Raw genomic sequence first — 9,339 nt, forward strand, 5'->3', positions numbered from 1 at the left:
ATAATATTTAATATTTGTAATTAATAATTCTTAGAACATTTATCTAGAGAAAACCATTGATGGGTAGAAAAAATATTATTTTCTCTAATCCATAATATTTGCTACTCTCTAACAACCTCCAATCAATAGTCTCACATCCCCTCATCATCCTACTTGACCTATGGTAGTGAAGACCCCTTTTCTCTTAACACAACAATCCCTAGGGATGTGTCATTATCCTTCTAGGGTCTCCAACTTGTGTTTGAAAAGGATGTATTAGATCCCTATGGATTATAAGAGTTTTAGTTTCCTTCATGACTCGAGGCACCCTCTAGATCCCACAAAAATAATTATCCCTAAAATCCTCCCTCCAAGGTTCCAACCTTCCACAAGGCAACCGAAGAATAAGTTCCCTTACAACATTGTCACAACAAGTACATCAACATGCATAGGTGCCACTTGTACAATTCTCTCATCATCACCTTATATTCCATAGACTTGATTCCACGGGACTGCATGCAACACGTCTATTAGCTTCCCAATCATGCTACTACCTTGCTTAGTTATGGTTGCATCACTTGGCCATAAAAATTTTCAATTCACTTGGGTTTCCCTAAAGAATATAGTTAGGATATTGCATGTTTATATTGTTGCATAAAATTCAATTTAGTCATAAAGAAACGTCAATGTATTCATATATACAAAAAAATAATTTCAAAATGAAAAATTATAAAAAAAGTCAACAAGTCCTATTTGATGCATGCTTTTAGGATTATCCACAAAACTTGACTTCCTCTAATCATATATTCTAAAATATCATGACATATGATTTTAATGTTGGACCAAATGATTAGTAGGATCTCCCCTAACTATCATCCATGGTTCAACTTCTAGAGGCTCACAGAATAAAAATTATAGCATAAATGTTAACATGGCCTATTTAATACATGATTTTAGGAGGATCTAGGAAGCTCAATTTCCTTTGATCAAATATGCTAAAATATCATGACCCAAGATCTAAAAATTAGACCACATGATTAATTAGATTCCCATCACTATCATCTGAGTTTCAACTTCTAGAATCTCCAAGAAGAAAAATTATAAGAAAAATGTCAACATGACCTATTTAAAGATGCATTTAGGAATCCCAGCTTCCTCTGATCATATTTCCTAAAATTTCAGAACCCAAGATCTGAAAATTGGACCAAAGGATAAATGGGATTTCAGCTCATTATCATCCAAGTTTCAACTTTTTCAACCTCCCAAAATAAAATTTATAGTAGAAATATGAACATGACATGTTTAAAGAAGAATCTAGGAATCATATCTTCCTCAACTAGTGTTGTTACAAAATTTAATGCATATAAAACGATACATCCAAATAATATAATGGCTACAACCATTAAAACTTTGTAGATAGTTAAATGTTTATACATATAAACTTTTTGAAAAGATAAATTAAATAATCATGTGTAAGAGACACTTACCTTGAGTTAAATATTTTGCAATCTAGAACTAAAGAAAGGTGAACCTCTCTCCAGCTAACCATAGGCTCAACAATGCTATAATATTTCTCATAGTTGGCCACCCTCGAGATAGATCTTGATTCCTTGAGGGAAAGGAAAAGCTCATGCATTTAACACATAGATTTTAGAATAGATTTAACACAAAAAGTGAAGGTCATTCTTCTCCAAACAAAAGAAAGAATATCATTGTTTAGCTTTTCCATTCCTTCACTAAGCCCATATATATTCACAAATGGAACTCTAGCCTTTCATAACACAAGGGATTCCTTATATGATCTCTACAATCCCTCATATCTCCCTTCTACAACACCCTCAATGCCACATTCAAATAGGACAACTACCGATTGTAAAAGCCACCCAGTCTAAGGAAAAAGAGATACAACACATTTAATTCATGTTACACAATATGTCACAAATTTCCATGCCAATTCAAATATTCATGGTGAGAGAGAGATGTATGGGAGATTAATAGAAGAGATAAAAACTAGAATCTGAAGAACTAAGAAAAAAAATCCCTTGAGTTCACCTCGCTCTTATTTTTATAATCACACCTTCACCCTTCATATTCCCATGCTTTTAGCTCCTTTGGAAGACTAACCATCACATTTGTTAGTGACAAAATGCACCATCCCTATGAATTTTCATGTTAGGCTTTCAGAGACAATGGAGTGAGAGAAGGCCCTCGAGGTCCAATAAAAAATCACACAAAGAACCACCAAATAGAAGCCCACCAAGCACACTAAGAAAAAGGGAGCAAGAAGGAATAAACAAAATCTCAGCCACCAACACCAACGAAAGTCACTAAGAGGAAGGCAATTCCAATGGCATGCACATAGCACATCGGCATAGTAGCAGTGGTTAAACAGGAATGAGCAAGAGTTGCATGACCTAACAATATGATCGTGGGAACATGCATAGATCTTATGACCAATAGTTCCCTGCACCACCAACTTGCATGGATTTCAACCTAGTCTAGGGTTGGAGAGGAGGACATGTATCACCTTCTTGCTCCTCCCACACCATGTCCAAACTTTCAACGAAGATGTTTGGGGGCATGTACAAGTTTCCACACCACTCACCATGTTAACCTTACACGCTAACTGGATCAACATGTCACCCTCCACATCAGCCCTCATCCACACCACACCCTATGCCATGTCAACCAGTGAGGTCACCTTTCATGCCTAATCACCACCTGTGACATGGCACCACCATATCAACACATGTCAAGGTCCACCCATCATGTTGACATCATCATGATGTAAGCATGAAATCAAACTAAAAAATTTCATAATGGCATCCTCATACGTGTCACCGTATTTTTTTTATAAAAAGGAATGGGGCACATTTTTATCGTTATTCTAACAACTCATCCTCCAAGTCACTGTCATGAACTAGCAAACTTGATGACCTTGAATCTGCCTCAATTTGACCCATCCAACCTAAATTTGTAACCTTGAACCTACAATTTGCCTCACCTTCACAGTTTTTATTTGATAAACCCTTGAGAGAGCTAGAAGTTGGGATAATTTGAGCAAGTCTGAGCTTGTATAGAAATCATAGTTATCATGTGTGAAGAACCACTTTTTCATGCATAAAACCTTGATTTATACATCAATTTGCCTCATCATTTCATAATCTTAACTCATGTACATCCTCAATAGTCCAAAATTCACTAATTCTAGTGTAAAATATCATAACATGCCCTAATTTGATATTCACAGTGTTAAGTAAGTCACAACTCAAAAATTTCAAATTAAATTTCCCTCCATCTTACTAGCTAGTCCGGTTGGGCCATGTGGTATTCTCATATTGTCCAACTAAATCTCACTCATAAAATTGACTTATTATCATTGTCCTCATTCGACCAAGTCAACTAATTTCCCCTCATACAATCCTTTATTTCCAATGGCTACATCATGAGTGCCAAGTTCTTATGATATTCCAATGGCTAAAAATTCTGAAGATCATGGTTTATATGATTAGGATGTTGATGTCATAGATCCTATAATAACCACCTATGACATAATATTGTCTATACAATTGGTACACATTACCTTTGATATAATAGGGGACTACAACAATCTATCTCACTCAAATTTGGTCCGAGCAATGGTCTTGCAACTATACCATTTCCCAAAAATGGTATCATGGTGGGTTAGCTAATATCTTCCAAATCAGAGAACCATTATTTTTACTCAAGGAAATAATTCAATCATCAAGGTCATGTCATAGGACATTTCATATATGTTATCATTCCAAGATAGGCAATGAATGGAGAAGTTAGATACATTAATACTAGGAAATCAATGGAAGTCCACTCTCCAGAGGTAAAGCAATAGATGATGAACGGAAATGTTAAAGAAGGAATAGTAACCCCTTCCAAGTCTCCTTCCTACTCTATTATGGTGTTTGACTCTATGCCCAAAATATATTTCCCCATGATTGCTCAAGTTCTTGGTATTAATATTGACATCCATATAAGTGAGTCAGTCCTAGGTTTCTTAGTTACTTTATGTCACCTGGTCACCAAGGCCTACAGAAAGTATGATCTTACTTAGTTTGTTTTTTATGAAATCCATGCTCAATTGATAAATGTTGAAGGGAGGTCTTTCCAATATAAATCGTATCTCTTCCATCCATTTATTGACCAAAATTATTCCTATCTTGAGGATCTAAATCCCAAAATGGTGAATGAACAAAAATACTATGTCTCCTATCTTTGAGTTCTTACCTATGGTAAGTAAATGAGAAAACAACTAGGGTTGTTCAATTATGTGTATTTTTTCATGCCTATTGTGTATACCATGTTGCATGATGAGATTCTACCCAAAGCCCCTATGTTTCTTAGGGAAAAATTGTAGTTCAGTCTCGATACTAGAATTAGTGATTAGTACCTCTTTTAAGAGTATATAGACATCAAAGTGTATGTATTTGAAGAAATACCATACCAGTTATGTGCATTTGTAACTCCCCACATATTTGCACTATAGTATATAAGGAAAAGGTTCAGTAGTGACAACCTACACTTCACTTCTAAAAAGAAAGTTGTGACATTCAACCTCCATCATGAGGTGGTGCCATTCGGGGCCAATGCAAGGAGCGTACTGAAGAAAGTGGAGAATATAGTCAAAACCTTTAATTTCCCACAAGAAATTGTTTGGGAATGTAATCCTCATAATATCATATATGAAAGAAAAAAGGATAGGTGAGACATACCAGTCCCATCAAACTCCCGATGTTCTAGAAGGACATGTTGAATTAATGACAATGCCTTATGATGCCAATAAAGGGTAGATTATACTCTCTCATTGAAAGAAATAATTGAATAAGAAGGAATGTGAATTTGAAATCATAAAGATGGATTTATAATAGAAGAAAGATGATTATCAGTAAATCGAAGAAGAAATATATGTGCTAAAAAGGAAACACATGAGTAAATCCTCATTCAAAGTTGCAAAAGGAATCATATGTAATATAATAATTAATGTAATGGAAAATAACTTGGATCATATGGAACTCCACCAAGTGAAGATAGATAGCATCGGAAGGGATAATACGGAAATGAATGTAATAAAGAATGTTACTGGTGACTCCCCTACCAAAGCTGATGTAATAATATATTTCCTAAATCATATGTCTAAGGAAGATGTCACAGAATGATCCATGATCTTTTATCAATATGGATGCATTTGGAGTGGGAAAATTGGAGGAAGAAACTTGCAAGATCATTTTTACTGATGGGACCCAGTTTGGAAAAATGAGGTCTAAAACCTTATGGAAGCATTTTGAGGCATTAAATAACGTTTTTTGGAGGTAAAATTTTTCATTTTTAGCTTTGCATCATTTTATGCTATTCTACACACTGAGATCTTTCCAACAGTGCAAGAAGTTCAACAATCATAGTCTGTATGCAAAAGTTAAGCCACTCAAAATTTGACCTTCATGTTCTCACACATATAGTTTAAGAGGATGTTGTGTCAACCCCCATTATTCATGGAAAAGAGGCTAACCATGTGTTTTTGATGTAAAATACTCTAAAATATTTTATATTGTAACTCTAGTTAAGAGTTTATGTAGTTAAAATTAACCACTAGTAGGCTATTGGATTGTGTTATAACCACACCACTAGGAGGAAGAGGCATTCCTTTCTTTCTAGCACATTTTGTTCCATAACTGAGAAAATATAGCTAGGAGAGATAGGAGGTAGAGCATACAAAGAGTATATGTGCCCTATAGTAACCCACGACCCATAGGCATTACTTCTTTGTCCCTGCAACCATATTTCCAGACAAAGAGGGAGCGAAGCAACCTCACATTCCAATTGTGTTTTCTCCTAAAAGGGTTTCATAGAGAGAATATATTGTGTATTATGTGTGTGTGTGAGATTATTTTTTCATTCTCTACTTTTATGCATAATTTCCATTTGCATGCATAGACTAATTACAATTAAATATACAAATATAGAATTTGAAAAAAATTGTAATAGTGCCAAGTTTTAGTATTTTAATATATTATTATCATATATGTTGTGGAAAACTATTGAGTGGAATATCCACGATATTTTATGGATTACTTGGTATCAAATCATGTCTATTTGGGTATTTTTTGGAGATTGTGGGGTTCTATATCAGTGAGGCAAAAAATCATAAAACCCTAATCACGAGTGATGAATTTGTAAATGAACCTTGTCATCTTGAAGAGGTGAGGTTTACGAGCTGGAAAAACAAGTCACAAATATAACCACAATTCAATCCTCCTCATGGAATAATTGAATACCAAGATGGGGATATTTGAAGAAGACAGGGGTTTGAATGTAGAGGACAAATCAGAATATCAGGGAAAAATGGAGAACCAGTTGAAGAAAGGACCCATTAAAGGTCAATCGAGCTCGAGTGTTCTAAACCAGTCACAGTCCTTGCTTAAAATGGAAATAAATTAAATTTCAAGTCATATTATGGTGAGATCGATGCTCTGAAGTCGAACCACTGGTTGCAACAACTAGAATTTTATTTCAATGTCCATCAGATTGAGGAAGGGAAAAATATCTCATTCGCACAACTGTAAATAGAAGGCCATGATCTGACTTCGTGGGAGTGCCACATGGAAACCCTAAGGTTTGCGGGAGAACCTCCAGTGACTGATCATGGAGATTTCAAAACGCTCATTAAATTACATTTTTATCCCCTTTGGTAAATCCCATCTTCAAGGGTCGAATCCATAAGATGAGGAGCTGATCTAATTGATACTAAACAAGAAACAGGAATATAGGCATCATCAACAACATGCCTCTAAAAGTGAAGAACTGATTCATTTTACTTCAATCTATCTCCTAAAGAAATGAATCTACCATATACAACTTTTTAAACATTATATTTACAAGCCATGACATCATTTACAATAGTAAATATTCCACCATGAGAGATAATCCATGATCATAGTTAAAAACTGGAAAAAAGAATGCATCCTGAGCAAAATTTGCTCTACGTAGTACCACTAGCTCAACGCACAGTGCCACTTTCAGGTCCCTTTTGAAGGCCTTCTCGACATCCAAATTGAGCACATGATAGCTCATTGGAAAGGTATTCAAGTCTACCTTCTAGAAAACCTAGAATTTCGATAGTTGGAGCTCATTTGACCCCTGAAAACTTGATTCTACCAAGACTACTTTTGTGTGCCCAAAAAGTGGCAGAAAGGTCATTTTTAGGATGTGTTTTGACCTTTTGGCACCCAATTCTACTCCAAAAACATTGAAACTTGCTAGGATGCATGTCCTCACTACCCTAAATCAAAAAATGCAAGCCATTTGTCCATTGGGTTCCCCTAGGAAAAGCGCAGCGTCGATGGTGCTACGCATCTAAGCCATTTTTCTGTGTGTCAAATTTCCAAAAATTGCAAAGGTTAACATTTTATCAAAATTTCCCCAAAATTTGTGTGAATCCTCAGCATCATATGCTCTGATGATTCAAGGAAGCCTCAACTAAAATTCTAATTCTTTCTCCTCTTTCTTGCCCTTCAAGGCCTGCCTTAACCTAGCTTTCATCTTCTTGATTCTTATGTTGCATATCCTATTGTGATTCCTATAATGATAGGCCATGTGTCTGAGCATCTGATTATCTCTGTTGTCCTTCTTTCGCAGCTTCTCAATGTGTAGGTTGACTCTCTCAAGCCAATTTTCTTTATCCTCTTCAATTTCCTACTCAACAGGGGTCAAAGTAACTTATGTCTCTTTTCCACTTTGTCATTTCACCTTGAGCATTTCTAGCTCCATGAGGACTTGTTTGCCACTCAACTATTTGTTTTCTTGCTCTAAGTATGTGATGACATACTTGGCCCTCTCTAAATTGTCCATCAGAGACTGTGCTTGGGCCTCCTTTTCCTGAATGATGACGTATTTGATTGTTTCTTCATCGTGAGCCTCTAAATCAATGGTTTGAGTGTCATGCTACTCAAGCTCATCATACTCTACCAGAGAAAGGTCTCTTTCCTCCTCATCATCAAGGTCTTCCTCCTGTCCATGTTTGCAAGGTCTAAGGTTGTACACTCCTAGAAAAGGATAAATGGAATGAGAGGGATTCTTTTAGGAGTGAAGGGATGTACAAAGGTGGATTGGACAATGAAGGGTAAGATGTGAATTATGAGAGTGAGGGAGGGGGTTTTAGGATGAGAGGATATAATGAGGGGATATAAATGAGGGGAGAGGTAGTGATGTAGAGAGGGGTTTTTAGTTTTGAAAAGAGGGAAAAAGAAAGCAATTTGAATATTCTTTTTATGTGTTTATGGTTTGGATCCTTTCTCCTCAACGCACAACACCTTTTCCCAGACGCGCAGTGCCGGCCTCATTGCACAGTGCCACCTCATAAACTTACAGTGCTTATTTTGGGAAACTTTTGGAGACCTTCCCTATGTCCAAATTGGGTGTAGGATAGCTTATTGGAAATATTTTGTGTCTACTTTCCATAAAATCTTGAATTTTGTAATTTGCAGCTCATTTTCCCTATCAAAAGCTCAATCTCCCAAGACTGGTCAAAATGTGAAGAATGAAGCTGCCAAAATCCAGAGTGTTGTTTCAGTTACCTTTAGGAGGTCTTCCTCAACTCCAAATTGAGCTCATGATAGCTCATTGGAAAGCTATCTGTGTATAGTTATCATTTGACTCATCAAGAAACTAATTTGGGCAATCCATCTAAGAGAAAAAGTTATTTTCCCAAGGTCATGCAAGAAGTGCAACAACTCTCCAATGGCAAATTATTGTTTGGACATTTCTCCTAAACCCCAAGACCTGTGTAAAAATAGATGAATTTTTTTCTTTTTGGGTCTATTATGGACAAAAAACTCTCTCACTTTTGTCAAATTCATTTTTTCTTATTCACAAACATCATTGAATAAAACCTTTCCCAATGTGTGGAATAGGGGATGTGTAGAAATGAAGGGAGATGAAGGGGATGAGGGGCTTCTAACTTCTTGAGAAACTTTTAGGAGGTAGGGAGGGATGTTACGAAACAGGGGAAAGTTGAATTTCAAGGATCAAGTGAGGGGAAGTGGTACAAAAGGGAAAAACACAAGCCTAACCTACAAAAGTGTCAAATTGTAGCAATGTGTGGGAAAATGATGAATTTGAGGGATATCAGTGACAAGAAGTGTTTAAGAAGGTATATTTAGGATAGATGAAGGTGTATGGGCATCAGGATACAATTTTTGTTGATTATTTGACCATCTAAGAAAATTTACCTTAAAAACCCTAAGAGAGGGGAATGAGCCTTACCTAAGCACCACTCAAGCACAAACAAGGTGTAAAATGACCCATTGGAACTTGAAATAATGATGAAAACTG

Source organism: Pinus tabuliformis, chromosome 8 (genome assembly GCF_031772625.1).
Source record: "Pinus tabuliformis cultivar Carrire ecotype Pingquan chromosome 8, CPIR1, whole genome shotgun sequence".
Classification (NCBI taxonomy): domain Eukaryota; kingdom Viridiplantae; phylum Streptophyta; class Pinopsida; order Pinales; family Pinaceae; genus Pinus; species Pinus tabuliformis.